The 23,241-nt window shown below is 42.4% G+C and overlaps 1 protein-coding gene and 1 long non-coding RNA gene across 2 annotated transcripts in view; one reads left to right on the plus strand and one right to left on the minus strand.

The window, feature by feature from the left end:
• The window catches only part of VWC2 (von Willebrand factor C domain containing 2), a 1,187,314-nt gene that overhangs the window by 646,932 nt on the left and 517,141 nt on the right, over window positions 1–23,241 (plus strand). The gene's annotated exons all lie outside the window — the stretch shown is intronic.
• Window positions 6,270–7,192, minus strand: LOC141052566 (uncharacterized). Its single transcript, XR_012220839.1, has 2 exons — window positions 7,092–7,192; window positions 6,270–6,929 (listed from the first exon to the last, which is right to left on the minus strand). It is a non-coding gene; the product is annotated as an uncharacterized lncRNA (long non-coding RNA).

Consider the following 23,241-nt stretch of genomic DNA (forward strand, 5'->3'; position numbering starts at 1 on the left):
TTGTGTTTTCGTCTTGTTTCACTGTCAATACATGTCTGGGGGCTGTCTATTCCTTTGGGGTCTGCTCTGGGGCAGTTAGTTTTCCCCTTTTCTTGCCTTAGGCTTATTTAGTCCTCCGGCCGTGACGAGGCATCTAGATTCATTGTAGGTATGCTCCACGGCTGCTGCTAGTTGTGTGGTTAGGATCAGGGATCTGCAATCTGCATAGTTACCAACCTCTCTGGTTTTTCTGGGCTTAGCATGTTTAGGTTTTTTCCTCCTCGGTGACCCATTCATAACAATAGGGTGCCCTACTGTTCCAAGGTGTCTGTGCTGGGTGCAGGTGTGGAATCTGGTCAGGTGTCTCCATTTTTCCTGGGTAGTGGGATACTACACCTCAGGAGGAGGTGCAGTACCTATGTGGCGACTGAACTCTCAGGGGCGCCACATTTGCACCTTACCACTTGTATATTCAGTTCCATTATCTTGGCATTATTTTGGCATTCTTCCAAGTTTGTTAAACAGTACAGCAAGATATTTTTCAAGTTTCTGTGGAACTTCATCCTTACTGTGAAGCAGGTAGGTGACTGTATATCTGGAGTAGTCATCAATAAATGTGAGAAAATATCTCTTCTTGCTAGGAGTTTAAACACTCATTGGGCCACATACATCTGTATGTATCAGATCCAGTGGCTGTGCAGATCTAGTGGTGCTTATTTTAGGAAAGTATTTTCTGAACATTTTCCCTTTAAGACAGCTAGTGCACTTCATCATTTGACTACACTGGTTGATTTCAATACCATTTGCAAGTTAAGCTCTCTTCCATACTGCTTCTGGATCTCTGTGCCCAAAATGTCTGTGCCATACATGGACACAGTTCTTATGTAGATCTTGTCTAGCACTGTTCACTCTTTCTTTGCATTTTAGCTGATAAAGTTCATCTTGGATTTTTTCTTCTGCAAGTGTGACCCTTCTTTGAGGTAATGCAGCTGTTATCTTTAAAAGCAACTACATTCCCCTTTTGTGTGAACTTCCTTACTGAAAGAAGATTGTTTTCAAGGCTGGGAACATAGAGAGCATCCTTTCTGCTTTGTGCTGGGAAAACTGGACAGTGGAGGTAGCAGTCTCCTACTCCTTCTGAAGTCATATAGTTACCATTAGCTAAGATGACCTTTTCTAACTTGCTTTCATTAAGGTCAGTGAAGAAATCCTTGTTATTTGTCATATGACTGCTTGCACCAGAATCTATACACCATGTCTGCTTTGCAGATGGCCTTTACTGTTATTAAATGCAGCTTAAACACATGCAAAATCTTCCTTTACAGCTGTTTTAACCCTTTGATGACTTCTGCTTTTTAAACTGACTGTTGTAAACTCCCTTGCTCGAACTTCTGAGCCAAAGCTCCCTCTGCTCCTACTCCCTGAGTAGTGGAGCTGGCTAGGTTGATGGAAGTTCCCCACCTGACGACGATAATTGGGAACCGGGGATAACTGGCTGGGGGCATATAATTGAGCTGGCTGCTCTTGGTGGTTGCTGGTGATATCCTCCATGTGCATTTGGAGTTCTTTTGTCCCCTGCCTGATCTGCATGGTTCAGTTAAGTGATTCTTTTGCTAATCCTTTGCATCTAATCTGGTTGTGCTTTTTGTTGCTTTCTGCTTTGTTGCTAGGGTTCAGCATACTCCCAGCTCCATATGTTACAGCTTGTGTCAGTTTGTTCAGTCCCCTGTTATGTTAGTATCTTTTGCTTTGCTTTCAGTTTATACCAGAGTGCTGATCTAGGGTGGAGAGGTCGTGTGGCCTCAGGCTTTTTGTATATCAGAAGTGTTGGATTTTTTTAGGGTTTTGTGCATGATTGCAGACAGTATCTTTTCTGTCCTGTCCTGTCTAGACAGCTTGGGCCCCACCATTTGCTCAGTCTGTTTTCTGCCTGTGTTTGTGTCTCATCTTGTCTCACCGACAATATATGTTTGGGGGCTGTCTATTCCTTTGGGGATCTGCTCCGGGGCAGTTTAGATTTCACCTTTCTGGCTTTAGACTTAGTTAGTTGTCTGGCTGTGACGAAGCATCTAAGGCATCGTAGGAACGCTCCACGACTACTGCTAGTTGTGATGATAGGATCAGGGGTCTGCAATCCGCTTAGTTACTAACCTCTCTGGTTTTCTGGTAGCTTAGCCTGTTCCTGCCATCCTCCTCGGTGACCCATTCATAACACTGACTCATTCAAGATTTCCAAATTCTGCTGTCTGCTTTAAGGTGGCTGGGCGTTTTACAGACAAAACATTCAAGAGTTTCTCTCAGACTGTTCTTACAGTTGTGGCCAAGAGTATTGACACCCCTGCAATTCTGTCAGATAATAATCAGTTTCTTCCTGAAAATGATTGCAAACACAAATTCTTTGGTATTATTATCTTCATTTAATTTGTCTTAAATGAAAAAACACAAAAGAGAATGAAGCAAAAAGCAAAACATTGATCATTTCACACAAAACTCCAAAAATGGGTCAGACAAAAGTATTGGCACCCTCAGCCTAATACTTGGCTGCTCAGCCTTTAGCCAAAATAACTGCGACCAACCGCTTCCGGTAACCATCAATGAGTTTCTTACAATGCTCTGCTGGAGTTTTAGACCATTCTTCTTTGGCAAACTGCTCCAGGTCCCTGACATTTAAGGGTGCCTTCTCCAAACTGCCATTTTTAGATCTCTCCACAGGTGTTCTATGGGATTCAGGTCTGGACTCATTGCTGGCCACCTTAGAAGTCTCCAGTGCTTTCTCTCAAACCATTTTCTAGTGCTTTTTGAAGTGTGTTTGGGTCATTGTCCTGCTGGAAGACCCATGACCTCGGAGGGAGACCCATCTTTCTCACACTGGGCCCTACATTATGCTGCAAAATTTGTTGGTAGTCTTCAGACTTCATAAGCCATGCACACGGTCAATCAGTCCAGTGCCAGAGGCAGCAAAGCAACCCCAAAACATCAGGGAACCTCCACCATGTTTGACTGTAGGGACCGTGTTCTTTTCTTTGAATGCCTCTTTTTTTCTCCTGTAAACTCTATGTTGATGCCTTTGCCCAAAAAGCTCTACTTTTGTCTCATCTGACCAGAGAACATTCTTCCAAAACATTTTAGGCTTTTTCAGGTAAGTTTTGGCAAACTCCAGCCTAGCTTTTTTATGTCTCGGGGTAAGAAGTGGGGTCTTCCTGGGTGTCCTACCATACAGTCCCTTTTCATTGAGACGCCGACGGATAGTACGGGTTGACACTGTTGTACCCTCGGACTGCAGGGCAGCTTGAACTTGTTTGGATGTTAGTCGAGGTTCTTTATCCAACATCCGCACAATCTTTGGTTGAAATCTCTTGTCAATTATTCTTTTCCATCCACATCTAGGGAGGTTAGCCACAGTGCCATGGGCTTTAAACTTCTTGATGACACTGCGCACGGTAGACACAGGAACATTCAGGTCTTTGGAGATGGACTTGTAGCCTTGAGATTGCTCATGCTTCCTCACAATTTGGCTTCTCAAGTCCTCAGACAGTTCTTTGGTCTTCTTTCTTTTCTCCATGCTCAATGTGGTACACACAAGGACACAGGACAGAGGTTGAGTCAACTTTAATCCATGTCAACTGGCTGCAAGTGTGATTTAGTTATTGCCAACACCTGTTAGGTGCCACAGGTAAGTTACAGGTGCTGTTAATTACACAAATTAGAGAAGCATCACATGATTGTTCAAACAGTGCCAATACTTTTGTCCACCCTCTTTTCATGTTTGGTGTGGAATTATATCCAATTTGGCTTTAGGACAATTCTTTTTGTGTTTTTTCATTTAAGACAAATTAAATGAAGATAATAATAACAAAGAATTTGTGTTTGCAATCATTTTCTGGAAGAAACTGAGTATTATCTGACAGAATTGCAGGGGTGTCAATACTTTTGGCCACAACTGTATGTTTAGGGAAATCCTGTGTCTTTAATGCTGTTTCTTCTCTGGATTCATTACTGCTGCTTACATCCTACGTTTTTCTCTTGAATTCAACCACAAGTTTGCCTTTAACATACTCTAGTGTCAGCTCATTATCTAGCCGTGCATCTAGTGCAGTCACGAGTGTTTCACCACTCTTTGGAAGACTATGTAATAGAAGTGCAGCAACATGAAAATCTTTAATTTCTTCTTCAATACCCCTGAGACGCTCCACAATCTCTAAGGTGTTTCTTGTATAGTCCTTCATATTCTGCCCATCACTTAGCTTAGACTGATACACCTTTCTCATGAGATAAAGCTTATTGCTGAGATTTGATCTTTCATTCACTTTCTGTAACTCATCCCACATCTCCTTTACAGTTGCACACTTGCATATATGCACAATCTGATTATCATACACACTGAGGGAGATTGTGTTTTTTGCTTTCTGATCCTTCTCTAGCCAATCATCTGGTCATGGATGAGGCACTTGTTCCTGAGCATGTTTCCCTTGAATTTCCAGGACTGATAGTTCTGGTTAGTGAGGCTTGACACTGAGAAGTTGACAGGATTGCTGCTAGTGGACATCTTCTCTGTTGCTCTGTGTTGCTTTTGCTTTGTGCTTCTATTGCTGTGTTACTCTGGGGCTCTATGTCACTCTGGGCCCATAACCTGTTGGCAGCGGATTACTCATGATACTCTCCAAGTGTGTGACAACAGAGCTTCTTTATTCAGGAACAATATATGATAAGCTTAACAGATCAGGAAGAAATCATTTGTGTGTTTCTATCTGTGCAGCATCTGCAGTAGGCTGCTTCTCTCATACACAGACACAGGAAAAACAGGAAATACAGGAAATACAGTCACATGCTCTCCCTGTGTGAGCCTCTGGGAGTTTATTTTTGAATAAATAAATCAAAATTACATAGTTAGCAAGGCCGAAAAAAGACATTTGTCCATCCAGTTCAGCCTATATTTCATCAGAAGAAATCCCCATATCTACTGTACATCCTTTCAAATATCCTAATAACTGTAAGATACAATATTATTAGGCCCCAGAAAGACATTCAGGCCTCTCTTGAACCCCTCGACTGAGTTTGCCATCAACATGTACTCAGGCAAGGAATTCCAGATTCTCACTGCCCTAACAGTAAAGAACCCTTTGCTATGTTGGTGGAAAAACCTTCTCTCCTCCAGACGCAGAGAATGCTCCCTTCTGACTTCACATTCCTCGGTAAAAACAGATCCTCAGAGAGATATTTGTATTGTGGCCACAACTATACACAGTACTCCGTGTACGATCTAACAAGGGATTTGTACAGAGGCAATATAATGCTCTCATGTCTCATCATGTGTATCCAGACCTATTTTAATGCTGCCTGGCACTGGCTGCTCCAGGTAAGTTTATCATTAACTAGGACCCCCAAGTCCTTCTCCATGTCAGATTTACACAGTGGTTTCCTGTTCAGTGTGTAATGGTGATATTGATTCCCAAAACGAGACTGGTTGCAGAAGGAGGACTTCAGTCTGGAGACGATTTACACCAATAAGAACTACCACACGCCCACAGAGAAGAGAAAATTTCAGACTATATCTGCCACCTTTCAGCCCAAGTTTCCAACTTATCCAGATCCATCTGTAGCAGAATACTATCTTCTTTTGTACTTAAAACTTTGTAAAGCAGTGTACTATCTGCAAATATCGATATTTTACTGCGTAAACCTTCTACCAGATCTAATATATAAAGCTCAATGTGGGTGTATATGTATGTATGTATGTCCAGGATTAGCATCCGCACCATCGCAGCTACAGCCACAAAATTTTGGACAGTCACAAGTCTGGACCCTGAGAGCGTCATAGGAAATGTTGTGAGGCAAAATTTTAACCCTGCGCATTCCAATTCACCAAACAATTTTGCCCCATCTACATAATGGGGCAAAAGTGTATGTATGTATTGGCATCTGCACCGTCGTAGCTACAGCCACAAAATTTTGCACAGTCACACGTCTGGACCCCGAGAGCGTCATTGGCTATGTTGTGAGGTGAAATTTTAACCCCGCATGTTCCAATTCACCAAACAATTTTGCCCCTATCTACATAATGGGGAAAAAGTGAAATGAAAAGTGTTGGAGGCAAATTGACAGCTGCCAGATGTGAACAAGGGGGACTTAACCCTCCGTCAGGCGCAATATAGATTCTCCTCAGTTCATGCGCAATGTGCCTGACAAGCACAGGTCAGAAAACCACCTATAGTAGCTACATATTTCAATTTCAGGACTATAGAAGTAGTCAGTGACCTTCATAGGAATGTATTAAAAGAGATTACACCAAATCAGATGCAAAAAAAAAATTTATTAACCATAAACTTATTAAAACTAAAAGTACCACTTTTCGGTAGTACCGCCAAATAGGCTCCAGTTATCTTTACTTAACTATTGCTTAAATATAAAATTATGGAAAAAAACTTAAAGGATATTGCACTTAGATGTTACTTAATTATTTTCTACTCATCTTCAGTGGTTTCAATTGCAGCAGAAGCAGCACAGGTACACTTAGAAAAGCAAGGCTGGCAGACAAAAGTTGCATGGGAAAGGCAGAATGATTCTTTACATATTTTGCAGTCATATTTAGAAAGCCTTCTGAAACCAGATACAAATGAGCAGGTAGTACAACTGCGTCTTTTAGAAGGTGGTAGAGTCGGTGTTTGTTCTGGAACGTCCTTGGGACGTCCTTTGTATTTTTATCTTTGCCCAAATAATAAGCTAGATCTGTGTCTGTTTCCTCTGTATCAGTGTCATCACCATCCTGCTCTGTTCCAGAATCAGTGTTACATTCTGCTACCTCATCTTCAGATGAAATGTCACTAGATTCCTCTAAATCCTCAGTTACTGCTGGTTCTTCCTCATCATCTTCTAACAAAAAAATCTTCATTTCTTCTAAATGAAGGGGTTTAGATGAATCATACTGTTTTCTGGCCATTGCAGCAGAAAATCTGAAGCAAGAGAGAAAGAGTATGTGTTAGGGCGCAAAGTGCCTTAGAAGCCACCCTCCTTTTGTCTAAGAAAACAGTACTTATGTACACTAACTTAGCATTAATCCTTCATAAAACAAGCTAAATACACAATCGTGATGAATAAAAAAAGAAAATACTAACCTTTCAATTTGTGTTGAAATCAGGCGCAATGTGCCTGAGAAGCCAAAGTGTTGATATCTGCTCACTAGAAGGTCTGCTGAGTCACTGTGATATCAGGTTTCACAGAGCCTGTAGAGTCAGGAGATAACTAGGAGGGGTGGGGTTTTCTGATAAGTGGGCAAGGAGAGAGAAGTGAAACTAATTACTGTGTGCCTGTCAGATCCATTGCGCCTGACGGAGAATGAGAGCAATGGCGCCAAAGAGTATATACCATACAGTTGCTAAGGTGGGGCCCTGACATGGGATACTCACCACACACGGGGATATGAACACACACACAAAATGCACCACACACTACCACATGCTTCAACACATATACCACCCCATCACACATTTCACCACACATACACCAACCTCGTCACATAAAAGTCGAAACACAAAAGTCACCACTCAAAACTCGCCACGCTGTCCCAGAGCTGTTTAAAAGATGAAAAATGAGCTGTGATTGGTTGCTATCAGCAACAGTTTTCTTTGTAGACAGTTGTGGTAACTGAGGCCTATTATTCTTATCATTTCTAAGGTGTTATCATCCTTCTGTGAACCGTGCCAACACAAACCACCCTCTGACACAGACTGCAGGGGGAGCCCAGTATCACACAGGATAGGATTAGCTACACGGCTCAGCAGTCAGTATCACACAGGATAGGATTAGATACACAGCTCAGCAATCAGTATCACACAGGAGAGGATTAGACACATGGCTCAGCAGGCAGTATCACACAGAACAGGATTAGATACACAGCTCAGCAGTCAGTATTTCACAGAATAGGATCAGATACACAGCTCAGCAGATACACAGCTCAGCAGACAGTATCACACAGGATAGGAATAGATACATGGCTCAGCAGGCAGTATCACATAGGATAGGATTAGATACACAGATCAGCAGTCAGTATCACACAGGATAGGATTAGATGCATAGCTCAGCAGTCAGTATCACACAGGAGAGGATTAGACCCATGGCTCAGCAGTCAGTATCACACAGGATAGGGTTAGATACACAGCTGAGCAGACTGTATCACACAGGATAGGAATAGATACATGGCTCAGCAGACAGTATCACACAGGATAGGATTAGATACACAGCTCAGCAGTCAGTATCACACAGGATAGGATTAGATACACAGCTCAGCACACAGTATCACACAGAATAGTATTAGATACACGGCTCAGCAGACAGTATCACACAGAATAGGAATAGATACACGGCTCAGCAATCAGTATCACACAGGATAGGATTAGATGCATGTTTTTTATGTGCAATATAATTATTATAATTTGTTATAACTAACCACAGTTGGTTACTATGCCCAGGCAACGCCGGGCTCTTCAGCTAGTTGTTAATAAATATGGTGAAGAGAATAGGTCCCAACACCGACCTCTGCAGTACCCCACTGGTCACAGTGACCCAGTTAGAGAATATATAATTTATAATCACCCTTTGCTTTCTATCACTCAGGCTAGGTTCACATTTGCGTTCAGGACTGCTGCGAATGGCTGCCTACTTCCCCTTTCTTCCTCTCATAAGCTCTGCCTACTTTTGTATGCGTCCTGCGCTTCCCTGCATACCTATCTTTAACATTGGGTAAGCAGGGACATGCGTTGTTTGCGGATGCGCCCGCATGCGGTGATTTGACCTGTGTGGCGACCGCACAGAAACGCATAATTTTGCGTTTTCGTGCGGTCGCCGCACACATCAAATTGCCGCATGTGGACGCATACTCATGCAACGCATGTCCCTGCATACCCAATGTTAAAGATAGATATGCAGGGAAGCGCAGGACGCATACAAAATTAGGCAGAGCTTCAGGGAGGAAGAAACAAGGAAGTAGGCAGCCATCTGCAGCCCTCATGAACGCAAATGTGAAAACAGCCTCAGCTAGTTACTTGCCAATTTCTACACATTTTCCCCCAGACCCAGCATTCTCATTTTGTGTATCAACCTCTTGTGTGGCACGGTATCAAACGCTTTGGAAAAATGAAGATATACCACATCCAATGACTCACCTTGGTCCAGTCTATAGCTTACCTCTTCATAAAAACTGATTAGATAGGTTTGACAGGAGTGATTCCACATAAACCCATGCTGAGATAGAGTTAAACAGTTATTCTCATTGAGATAATCCAGAATAACAGCCCTCAGAAACCCTGCAAATATTTTACCAACAGTAGAGGTTAGACTTACTGGCCTATAATTTCCAGGTTCACTTTTAGAGCCTTTTGAATATTGGTACCACATTTGCTATGTGCCAGTCTTGTGGAACAGACCCCGTTGCTATAGAGTCCCTAAATATAAGAAATAATGGCTTGTCCATTACATTACTTAGTTCTCTTAGTACTCGTGGGTGTATGCCATTCGGACCCGGAGATTTATCTATTTTAATCTTATTTAGCTGGTTTTGCACCTCTTCTTGGGTTAGATTGGTGACCCTTAACATAGGGCTTTAGTTATCTCTCAGTATTTCACCTAGAACTTCATTTTCCACCGTGAATACAGTAGAGAAGAAAGTGTTTAATATATTAGATTATATATTAGTCATAATTAGATTATGACAGAATGGTTAATGAGAATCAGCTCTTGGTTAGATGGATGGATATTGTCTCTACTCAAAGGCTCAATTCCTGTTGCTTTATTGTTTTTGATTAAATGATATCTATATCTTGAAATACTATGATTGTCTGGAACTAATCTGTAACTATATCAATATCTTATTATTTCCTTTTACAATTTGGAAAAAGAAGATGGAAAATTGTATGTAAAGTGTTTTTTTTTATGAAAATGAACTGATGTGATAAGAGTGGTTCTCAAGTGGTGCTCACTAGTGTTGAGCATTCCGACACCGCAAGTATCGGGTATCGGCCGATATTCGCTGTATCGGAATTCCGATACGAGTACCGATATTTTTTCAATATCGGATACCGGAATCGGAAGTCCCCATAATGCAATGAGCCACTGTTGTGGCTGTGATTGGCTGCTGAAATGATGTCATCATGATGCGTGGTTTGTGCGCATTATGATGCGCGGTCTGTGCCGACTGCGGGGGTCTGTGCCGACTGTCGGGGGTCTGTACGGGCCTCTCGGGGGCCTGTGCCGGCTGCCAGTGGTCTGTACAGGCCTCTTGGGGGTCTGTACAGGCCTGTAAGGGGCCTGTGCTGGCTGCCGGTGGTCTATACGGGCCTCTCTGGGGCCTGTGCCAGCTGTCGGGGGCCTGTGCCGTCTGTCGGTGGTCTGTACGGGCCTCTCGGGGGCCTGTGCCGGCTGCCGGGGGCCTGTGCCGGCTGTCGATGGTCTGTGCGGGCCTGTCGGGGGTCTTGTGTGTGTGCAGGCATCGTCCGATGGGACTACAAGTCCCATCGGGCGGTGCCTGCTACAATGACAGTGATTGACACATTAGCCAATGATGGGACAGTAGTAGTCCCATCATCCGGCTAATGTGTTGAATGTTACAAAAAAAAAAAAATAACATACTACATACCTACTACATATATATTACATTCATACAGCATACATACATTCTACTTACATACTTCATATATACTACATTCGTACAACATACATATATATTACATACTACATACATGCTACATATATACTACATTCATACAACATACATACATACTACATGTCTCTACTCAAAGGCTCAATTCCTGTTGCTTTATTGTTTTTGATTAAATGATATATATATATTGAAATACTATGATTGTCTGGAACTAATCTGTAACTATATCAATATCTTATTATTTCCTTTTACAATTTGGAAAAAGAAGATGGAAAATTGTATGTAAAGTGTTTTTTTTTATAAAAATGAACTGATGTGATAAGAGTGGTTCTCAAGTGGTGCTCACTAGTGTTGAGCATTCCGACACCGCAAGTATCGGGTATCGGCCGATATTCGCTGTATCGGAATTCCGATACCGAGTACCGATATTTTTTCAATATCGGATACCGGAATCGGAAGTCCCCATAATGCAATGAGCCACTGTTGTGGCTGTGATTGGCTGCTGAAATGATGTCATCATGATGCGTGGTTTGTGCGCATCATGATGCGCGGTCTATGCCGACTGCGGGGGTCTGTGCTGACTGTCAGGGGTCTGTACGGGCCTCTCGGGGGTCTGTACAGGCCTGTTGGGGGCCCATAACGGCTGCCGGTGGTCTGTACGGGCCTCTCAGGGGCCTGTGCCGGCTGCCGGTGGTCTGTACAGGCCTCTCGGGGGTTTGTACAGGCCTGTAAGGGGCCTGTGCCGGCTGCTGGTGGTCTATATGGGCCTCTCGGGGGCCTGTGCCGGCTGTCGGGGGCCTGTGCCGGCTGTTGGGGGCCTGTGCCGTCTGCCGGTGGTCTGTACGGGCCTCTCGGGGGCCTGTGCCGGCTGTCGGTGTTCTATGCCGGCTGCCGGGGGCCTGTGCTGGCTGCCGGTGGTCTGTACGGGCCTCTCGGGGGCCTGTGCCGGCTGTCGGTGGTCTGTGCGGACCTGTCAGGGGTCTTGTGTGTGTGCAGGCATCGTCCAATGGGACTACAAGTCCCATCGGGCGATGCCTGCTACAATGACAGTGATTGACACATTAGCCAATGATGGGACAGTAGTAGTCCCATCATCCGGCTAATGTGTTGAATGTAAAAAAAAACAAAAAAACATACTACATGCCTACTACATATATACAGTACTACATTCATACAGCATACATACATTCTACATACATACTTCATATATACTACATTCGTACAACAAACATATATATTACATACTACATACATGCTACATATATACTATTTCATACAACATACATACATACTACATGCATACTTCATATATACTACATTCATACAACATACATATATACTACATACTACATACATGCTACATATATACTACATTCATACAACATACATACTACATACATGCTACATATATGCTACATTCATACAACATACATATATACTACATACTACATACATGCTACATATATACTACATTCATACAACATACTGTACATACATACTACATACATGCTACATATATACTACATTCATACAACATACATACTACATATTACATACATGCTTCATATATACTACATTCATACAACATACATACATAGTACATACTACATACATACAACATGCTACAGACATACAACATACATACTACATACTGCATACATACTACATACATACTGCATACAATACATTCATACAATACAGTACATACATAGACATACAGTACATATAACATAGAGTACATACTCACCATCACTTCTCACTTTGATCCCTGAAGCCAGTGTCATCTATGAAAAAATATGAAAATAACAAACAAGCCATATACTCCCTGATCTGCAGAAATCCACGCGTGTCCCACGCCGATCTCCCGTAGAGAACAGCAGCATCAGCTGATGCGACCGCTCTCTACGGGGCTCCAGGAATCCAGTGACGGGAGGTAGGTATCCTTCCACACTGTATTCCTCCGACACTGTAAAAAAATAGTCCCTGGTCTCACTTTTGGCATTGCTGTGTGAGAAAGTTCCCACACAGCTTTTGCCATAAAGTGAGACCAGGGACTATTTTTTTACAGTGGCGGAGGAATGCAGTGCGGAAGGATAGCTACCTCCTGTCACTGGATTCCTGGAGCCCCGTAGAGAGCGGTCGCATCAGCTGATGCTGCTGTTCTCCATGGGAGATCAGCATGGGACACACGTGGATTTCTGCGGATCAGGGAGTATATTGTTTGTTTGTTATTTTCATATTTTTCCACAGATGACACTGGCTTCGGGGATCAAAGTGACAAGTGATGGTGAGTAGAGTTGAGCGACTTTGGTCGGATCGGGTTTCGTGAAACCCGAATGAAACAAAATAAGTTTCAGATGAAACTCGTCCGACTAGAGCAAAAAAAGTCGGTGTTTCGTCCGACTTTTATTTCCCATTGACTTGCATTGGGGTCGGGTTTCGGATGAAACTCCGACTTTGTTTTGCTCTAGTCGGACGAGTTTCATCTGAAACTTATTTTGTTTCATTCGGGTTTCACGAAACCCGATCCGACCAAAGTCGCTCAACTCTAATGGTGAGTATGTACTCTATGTTACATGTACTGTATGTCTATATGTATGTATTGTATGAATGTATTAATGTATTGTATGCAGTATGTATGTAGTATGTATGCAGTATGTATGTATGTATGTTGTATGTCTGTAGCATGTTGTATGTATGTATGTAGTATGTATGTACTATGTATGTATGTACTATGTATGTATGTTGTATGAATGTAGTATATATGAAGCATGTATGTAGTATGTAGTATGTATGTATGTTGTATGTCTGTAGCATGTTGTATGTATATATGTAGTATGTATGTACTGTGTATGTATGTTGCATGAATGTAGTATATATGTAGCATGTATGTAGTATGTATGTATGTTGTATGAATGTAGTTTACATGTAGTATGTATGTAGTATATATGTATGTTGTATGAATGTAGTATATATGTAGCATGTATGTAGTATGTATGTATGTTGTATGAATGTAGTATATATGTAGCATGTATGTAGTATGTAGTATGTATGTTGCATGAATGTAGTTTACATGTAGTATGTATGTAGTATATATGTATGTTGCATGAATGTAGTATATATGTAGCATGTATGTAGTATGTATGTATGTTGTATGAATGTAGTATATATGTAGCATGTATGTAGTATGTATGTATGTTGTATGATTGTAGTATATATGTAGCATGTATGTAGTATGTATGTATGTTGTATGAATGTAGTATATATGTAGCATGTATGTAGTATGTATGTATGTTGTATGAATGTAGTATATATGTAGCATGTATGTAGTATGTATGTATGTTGTATGAATGTAGTATATATCTAGCATGTATGTAGTATGTATGTATGCTGTATGAATGTAGTATATATGAAGTATGTATGTAGTATGTATTTTGTATGAATGTAGTATATATGTAGCATGTATGTAGTATGTTTTTTTTTTTTTACATTCAATGTGTCAATCACTGTCATTGTAGCAGGCATCACCCGATGGGACTTGTAATCCCATTGGACGATGCCTGCACACACACAAGACCCGCTCAGGCCCGCACAGACCACCGGCAGCCGGCACAGGCCCCCGGCAGCCGGCACAGACCACCGACAGCCGGCACAGGCCCCCGAGAGGCCTGTACAGACCACCAGCAGCCAGCACAGGCCCCCGAGAGGCCCGTACAGACCACCGGCAGCTGGCACAGGCCCCCAACAGGCCTGTACAGACCCCCGAGAGGCCCGTACAGACCACCGGCAGCCGGCACAGACCCCCGACAGTCGGCACAGACCCCCGAGAGGCTCGTACAGACCACCGGCAGCCGGCACAGGCCCCCGAGAGTCGGCACAGACCCCCGAGAGGCCGTACAGACCACCAGCAGCCGGCACAGTCCCCCAACAGTCGGCACAGACCCCCGAGAGGCCCGCACAGAGCCCGCCTGCACACACAGACACGCACAGTGTACAAGGCAAGAAAGGTTTTTTTTTAATTCCGATATTTCTGTCCCATTGACTTGAATGGGACTTCCGGGATCGGAATAGGCGATTCCAGATACTTTTTTCATATCGGCCGATCCAATCCGATCCGATATTTTTCAATATCGGGTGGTATTGCTCAACACTAGTGCTCACTCCATCATAAAAATGAATTGAAAAAGTATTTGGTATTCAAAGAGATAATGGAGAATAGAAAACATGCATATTCAGGGTTTTATTTTTACTTTTGTTAACAATTCAAAAAAATGTGTTGATGTATATAATGTTTCGATCCCATATCCTGGACCTTTATCAGATACAAATTGAAGTTTTTCATTTTTTCTCCGTATCTTTTTGAGTGCCCAGAACTTTTGTATTTTATTTACCGTATAAGGTACATACATTTTATAGTAAGATTTAATTGATGTAAACCACTGTAACTGAATTAATTGACTATTCAAGTCAGCTCTTGTGCAACAGTACCATAATTTTTAATTACCAAATCAATTCTCTGCTTGACATTTAACACTAATTTCTGACTTATTAACATCCTGTTTTTGAATGCTGTGTACATTTGGTATCCATTTGAATGTTTCCATACAATAGTCTTCAATAGTGATGAGCGAACATGCTCACCACAATTCGATACTCACCCGAGTATCATTGTACGCGCGGTACTCGGCGAGCACTGAGCATTTCCGGCATTATTCGTCGGGAGCTCGGGTCCCCGCCCTGTATGTTTGGCACTCTTTAGAGCACCAATCAACATGCAGGGATTGTGTGCCACGCACTGTAATGCCACAGCCATCTTTGTTGTAGTATTACAGTGATTGGCTGCCACGCACTGTAATGCCACAGCCATCTTTGCTGTAGTATTATAGTGATTGGCTGGCCGCACAGCGTCATCAGGTCTATATCAGACCTGGCACCGCCCTGCTCGGCCCAGTCGCCATCGGAATCAGACAATGTAGAGAGAGTTGCTGCTCAGATAGGGAGAGATTTGTGCTTTTATTAGTTAGTGTGGGTATACCATTGTTGAATCCACATATCCAGCTAAACCACAAGTCCTTTTAAGAACTAAATAACGGGGTATATAGATTGCAATGCTAGGTAGGCAGGGAGTGTATGTGCGTATATACATATCAGTGTAAGGCATGCAGGCACTGTATGTGGCTATATAGATATCAGTAGCAGGCAAGCATTGTATGTGCGATACTTCATTGCATATATCAAGAGGGTACATTCCATTACTGACTGCTGCTGCCTATTACATGTATTGCAGGTACACAGCAATAATCAACCGTGAGTGTAATCCCGTACCTCAGTTTACTGCTGTTTGCAAATAATAATTTGCCCCATTACCTTCAGTAAAAAGACTTCTGTTTCAAATTCTTATGGCTGCTTCATGACTGGGGCTCAAATGCAACAACTACTACCATCATGATCTTCTGCCTAAAGTCAGTTACTGCGCAATAGAAAGTATGAGGAGCAGAGTGTGAACGCTTGGGCGGTGTTGTACTCTGTCAGCAGATTACGAAGGCAAAAGCTTCTAGATTAAATCATGGCTGGAAGAGCCAGAGCAAGAGCACGTGGAAGAGCATGGTGCAAGGACTTGCAACCACCGAAGCCTGGTGTTCCTGGGCCATAATTTTGACAAGCCATCACCTAGTAATACTGAAGTTGTATGACGATGACGTCAAAAAGGAGTATCTGCAGTTGCTAGAACAGAAGCTAGAGATTTTGTTTGGATTTCAAGATGTGTCCATTGGAGAGCGTGGTGGTCTTAGATGTGACTTTCATGATATGGGTGTTTCCACTAGACAATCCATCCAACATGTCATAGAATAAAAATTTGTTTTTTCTATCAACTCTATTCAGCTGTGCACAAACTATGTCAAATTGATTGTTAGACCCCAGTGAGTCTTGTCCCAGTACCATGTTGACTACAGTCCACAGATGGAATGTACTGTAGATCCCTAAGGTCACCTCTACTTTATCAGCATGATGAATTAATATGAAAAGCATGTACTTTTGATGGAGCTGTTCTTTTCTTGCGAAAGAAACAAAATAAGATCAATGAGGTAGGTAGCCGCACACTCAATGGAGAAATATTAAAGATTACAATAACTTTCACAAACTACTTACCAATAACTTCACCAACTTGCTTTCACCTTTACAACATTATATTCTGAAGCCTTTAAGAAGATGATGAATATGAAGGAAGTGGGTATGAATTGTTATCACCCAAATGATGTTACAGAAGTCAGAACATACAACCTATCTGTGTGGCAATGATTTACAATCAAAATTTTGAAGTATGAAACTAGTATCATCTTGTGGATTGATGTGAGCCACAAAGTCCTTCAAAGTGAAATTGTTCTGGATGTAATGCACAATTTGCACTAGAAAATTATAACATGCCTTCTATGATGCTTGCATTAAAGAACTGATTGGCCAGATATGAACGGACTCAGGAAGACCGGTGTTATGAATGAGTCACCGTAGGAGGCAAAAACAGAAATACTAGCTAAGTCCAGAAAACCAGAGAAGTTGGCAGCTATCGGATTACAGACCCCTGAACCTATCAACAACAACTAGCAGTAGCCGTGGGGGGTTCCTACGGTGCCCTAGACCCCTCGATCACAGCCGGAGAACTACATAGGCCTAAAGACAGAAAGGGAAATCTAAACTGCCCCAGAGCAGACCCCAAAGCAATAGGCAGCCCCCAACATATAATGACGGTGAAGCAAGATGAAAAAACACTCACACAGATAGAAAGATAGGCTGAGCAAAAGATGGGGCCCAATCTAACTACATAGGACAGGATAGAAAAGCTGCTGTCTGTAATCCGCCAAAACCCTATCAAAACAAGAGCCAACAGCTGATAGGGAAAAAAGCCCTGAAGACGCTAGGCTTCAAAAAGACTATATCAGCACTCAGGTATCTTCTGAAGACAGAGCAAAAAGGAATTCAGCACACCCCAGCAGGGGATGGCAGAAATCCAGAAAAACAAGGAAAAACAAAACCAAAACACAAATGCAAAAGGCAGAGCAGAAAACTTAGCTTTTGAGGAGCAGGAATCAGACTGGTCTCCTAGAATCCCTCAGAGAGATCAGCAGCAAGGCAGAAGGGCGTCGGCTCCCTTATATCCAGTCAGCAATTCCCGTCACCCAGTCATCATCATCCTGCCCAGATGCTTGGTAATCAGCCTCACTACCTTCCTTCACCAGAAGAGGGAGTTCATCAGACCTCAATGGTGAAGGGGAAAATGAACTCACAACAGACCGGGCTGCAGTACCTGTACTGCGCCGGGTCCGGAACTGTCAAGACTGCGTCCCCTGTTTCCCGGGAGAAGGAATATTGAAACGGACAGACCCCATTACCCAGGAAGAGGGGGCGTGTTTAGACAGGGAACCCACCCAGAAGTTGAGGGAAAAAGTGCACCAAGTAGGAGTGAGCCCCCGCTGTCAGCGTGCGAGCAGCAAGGGGGGCAGCACACTACGCACCCAAAGCGCCAGCGCTGCAACGGACTGCAGCAGACAGAACCGGTGACCTAGAGGCAGGATACGAGGCAAAGAGAAAGTGTGCATGACAGCAGAGAGTTCTGGTGGGTACAAGCAGCTCGTAGGAGGCTAAGCAGTGTTCTCCGTCCGTCGAGCCCTGGCGCTACGAAGGACTCTTCCTGGTGGCTCCTGCCGCTAACAGCGGGTCTGGCATATAGCGAGGCGACTTATACCCGGTGATTGCCAGAGAGCTAGGCACCGTGCGCTCCAAGACCGTGAATACAGCGCACGTGTGCAGGAGAGAGAACCAGTTCAAGCCACATGTCCAGCTTTGATACCCAATAAATATAAGGCACATAGGAATCACGGAGGACATTGGTACGGTCAGCAAGGTTTTTTTGAAAAAAATATAGGGTTGTACAGGCAGAGCAAATAGATAGTCGTGGTATGGCCCAGCACCCTGCCAACACTAGAGAAATTTTTTTTTCATTATTACCGTTCTTACATAAAAATGTTGAAATTCAGGTGAAGTTGATAGAAAACCACAATCTGTGTCCTCCCAACGTTCTTCTGTACAAATCTCAGTATATATATCACGATTAAGGGGGTTTTACACTAAGCAATATCGCTAGCAATATCGCTAAAACGTCACTGGTTTTGTGACGTTATAGCGATATTGCTAGCGATATCGCTATGTGTGATACTTACCAGCGACCGGCTCCCCCGCTGCTCATCGCTGATCGCGCGAGAATGTCCGGCTTCATTTCTCGTCGGGCGCTTCCTGCTGAGACTTCCTGCTGTGACGTCCAGCGACGCGTGGAGGCGGGCGGGAGGACGCAGGATTGCTGTGTGTGAATGGTAAGTATCGTGCGCTGCGTCGCTGCTGCATCGCTGTGAGATCTTTCTGTATGAAAGCTCACTAGCGATCATTTAGCGATGCACCAGCGATCCTGACCGGGTCGGATCGCTGGTTGGATCGCTGGTGCATCGCTAAATGTAAAAGGGCCTTTAGTGTGATCGATTTCCCTTTAGCATTTCTCGGTCTTCAGATCACACATATCACAACATGATTCAATCGCAGGGCAATAAGTATTGCCTATAATTGAACAGTTTTGGATTACATTTTACAGTGTGAAACATTAATTAAGCCTAAAAATTTATTTGTCTATAGCACAGTCCGTGGACACTTAGTAATCCCCCCCCCATTTAATGGAATATGAAGGTATTGAGGTACATTTGTAGGAATCCAGATATTAAAAATATAAAACAACAAAAATGATCTTTAACCCCTTAGTGAAAGAGCCAATTTTCAGCTTAATGACCAGGCCAATTTTTACAATTCTGACCACTGTCAATTTATGAGATTATAACTCTGGAATGCTTTAACGGATCCCGCTGATTCTGAGACTGTTTTTTCGTGACATATTTTACTTCATGTTAGTGGTAAAATTTCTTCAATATAACTTGCGTTTATTTATGAAAAAAAACGAAATATGGTGAAAATTTTTAAAATATTTCAATTTTCAAACTTTTAATTTTTATGCCCTTAAATCAGATACATATGACATAAAAATACTTAATAAATAATATTTCCCACATGTCTATTTTACATCAGCACAATTTTGGAACCAAAATTTTTTTTTGTTAGTAAGTTATAAGGGTTAAAAGTTGACCAGCGATTTCTCATTTTTACAACAAAATGTACAAAACCATTTTTTTAGGGACCACCTCACATCATATTGAACATTTAGCCTCCCTTGACAGAACAATAGAAATATAATCTTGCTATGTCACAATACTAGAGCAAGGGTAAGGCCGGGGTCACACTAACCGGCGAGAAATATGGTCCATATTTTACGGGCGTAATACAGAGAAATGTTCCCTAAATAGTGATCCGTATGTCATCCATTGTCAAGGTGTGGCAATTAAATTAGGGTTTGTGTGTAAAATTTGGAAAGTCTAGGTGTTAAATTAAGGGCTTAATTCATTGTAAAAAAATCTGTGGGCTCCCACGGTAAAATCGCAACCAGACAGGTAAAGCAGTGAGTGAGGGCAGATTTTAATAGCCTTGAGAGAGACCATTGTTTTCCCCCCCCGGCTACAAAAATCTGCCCCCAGACACCCCAGAAAAGGCGCATCTATTAGATACGCCTTTTCTAGCACTTATCCTCTCTATTCCCATTGCCCTGTAGCGGTGGCTAATCGGTTTATATTAATGGGTTAATGTCACCTTGCAATTGGAAGGTGACATTATGTCGTTTAATAATGAAGAGTTTTCAATAAGACACCGATCCATTATTAACCCTAGACTATTAAACGATTAAAAAGCACACACAGACATTAATGAAAAATTATTTTAATGAAATAAAGACACCAAGTTTTTGACCATATTTATTCCTCTGCTAACCCAAATAAAAGCCATCGACCTGTATCAAAAATAAAACAAAAAAGCAACCATATCCTTACCTCTCTGCTGCTCAGTCACGTCCCCCCGCTGCAATCCATCAGAAGGGGTTAATTGGCTTACACAGGGACCGGTGCTAATGCGACCAGCCCTATGTAAACCACTGCCAGAATGAATTAGTTCATCTCTGCGCAGCCTCCCTTTCTGCCCAGAGATGAACTAATGAGTGTGGGAAAGTTTCTGCACTTTTTCCCATGCTCATTAGTTCACCTCAGGTCAGCCAGGGGACTCCGCGCAGCCTCACTGACGTCACTTTATTTCATAAAAATAATTTTTCATTAATGTCTGTGTGTGTTTTTTAACCGTTTAATAGTCTAGGATTAATAATGAATAAGTGTCTTATTGACACCTCTCCATTATTAATCGGCTTAATGTCACCTTCCAATTGCAGGGTGACATTAACACATTAATATTAACCCATTAGCCACCGCTACAGGGCAATGGGAATAGAGAGGATAAGTAGCAGAAAAGGCGCATCTTATAGATACGCCTTTTCTGGGGTATCTGGTGGCAGATTTTTGTAGCCGGGGGGCAAAAACAATGGTCTCTCTCAAGGCTATTAAAATCTGTCCTCACTCACCTGCTTTACCTCTCTGGTTGCGATTTTGCCATGGGAGCCCACACATTTTTTTCCAATGAATTAACCCCTTAATTTATCACCTAGATCAGGGTTTCCCAACTCCAGTCCTCAAGGCACACCAACAGATCATGTTTTCAGGATTTCCTTAGTATTGCTCAGGTGATAATTGCTTCACCTGTGCAATACAAAGGAAATCCTGAAAACATGATCTGTTGGTGTGCCTTGAGGACTGGAGTTGGGAAACCCTGACCTAGATGTCCCAAATTTTACACACAAATCGTAATCTAATTATTAGTCAGGGACATATAAAAAAAAATACATGAAATGAAATGGTTTACTGTATGTCGGGTTTTAGAATGATTTTACAGAAGCTGGCAATTGATTTAGCTGCTATTCTGCTATGTAGAACTCTATGAAATGTTAATATATATATATATATATATATATATACACACATATATATACTATACATATATATCTCAATGACATGTATATTTATATATATGTATTCTATGTGATCATACCTATTCTTTTGTTTCTTTATTAAACATGTCAGTGTGATTTTACTGTATCACGCACTGAATTTTTTGTTAAAGGACACCGGTGCATATTTCTCGCAAGTCACATGTCTGGTCCGTGTGTAATCCGTATTTTTTGCGCCCCCATAGACTTGCATTGGCGTATTTCGGCTGGAATTCGCTGACAATCGCAGCATGCTGCGATTGTCTCTGCCCGAAAAAAACGGCAAAGAAATATACGGCTGATGGGATCTGCCCCATAGAGAATCATTGGTCTGTGTGCAATGCGTGTTTTTTACGCTTCTCACGCATCCATATTTTTCTCTAGTGTGACCCCGGCCTTAAACGGGAATTCTTGATGCAATAACGCAACTGCCCCACAACAAAGGTGAACTGTACTACAATGCTGGGAACAGGATTAATTGTCCAGTGTCTGATGCCTGACTCCTTTAAACATCAACTACCTGCTGGTGATCATCAGCGATAAACAAAAACCAAGAATAAAAATGAAGGGTTTTTTTATTTTTAAAAGTGTCTCTGTGCTCATACAGTGGGGCAAAAAAGTATTTAGTCAGTCAGCAATAGTGCAAGTTCCACCACTTAAAAAGATGAGAGGCGTCTGTAATTTACATCATAGGTAGACCTCAACTATGGGAGACAAACTGAGAAAAAAAAAAACAGAAAATCACATTGTCTGTTTTTTTTCTTTTTATTTGCATATTATGGTGGAAAATAAGTATTTGGTCAGAAACAAGCAATCAAGATTTCTGGCTCTCACAGACCTGTAACTTCTTCTTTAAGAGTCTCCTCTTTCCTCCACTCATTACCTGTAGTAATGGCACCTGTTTAAACTTGTTATCAGTATAAAAAGACACCTGTGCACACCCTCAAACAGTCTGACTCCAAACTCCACTATGGTGAAGACCAAAGAGCTGTCAAAGGACACCAGAAACAAAATTTTAGCCCTGCACCAGGCTGGGAAGACAGAATCTGCAATAGCCAACCAGCTTGGAGTGAAGAAATCAACTGTGGGAGCAATAATTAGAAAATGAAAGAAATACAAGACCACTGATAATCTCCCTCGATCTGGTGCTCCATGCAAAATCCCACCCCGTGGGGTCAGAATGATCACAAGAACGGTGAGCAAAAATCCCAGAACCACGCGGGGGGACCTAGTGAATGAACTGCAGAGAGCTGGGACCAATGTAACAAGGCCTACCATAAGTAACACACTACGCCACCATGGACTCAGATCCTGCAGTGCCAGACGTGTCCCACTGCTTAAGCCTGTATATGTCCGGGCCCATCTGAAGTTTGCTAGAGAGCATTTGGATGATCCAGAGGAGTTTTGGGAGAATGTCCTATGGTCTGATGAAACCAAACTGGAACTGTTTGGTAGAAACACAACTTGTCGTGTTTGGAGGAAAAAGAATACTGAGTTGCATCCATCAAACACCATACCTACTGTAAAGCATGGTGGTGGAAACATCATGCTTTGGGGCTGTTTCTCTGCAAAGGGGCCAGGACGACTGATCCGGGTA

This window comes from Dendrobates tinctorius, unplaced genomic scaffold, assembly GCF_039654945.1.
Source record: "Dendrobates tinctorius isolate UK_male_01 unplaced genomic scaffold, ASM3965494v1 ptg000162l, whole genome shotgun sequence".
NCBI lineage: Eukaryota > Metazoa > Chordata > Amphibia > Anura > Dendrobatidae > Dendrobates > Dendrobates tinctorius.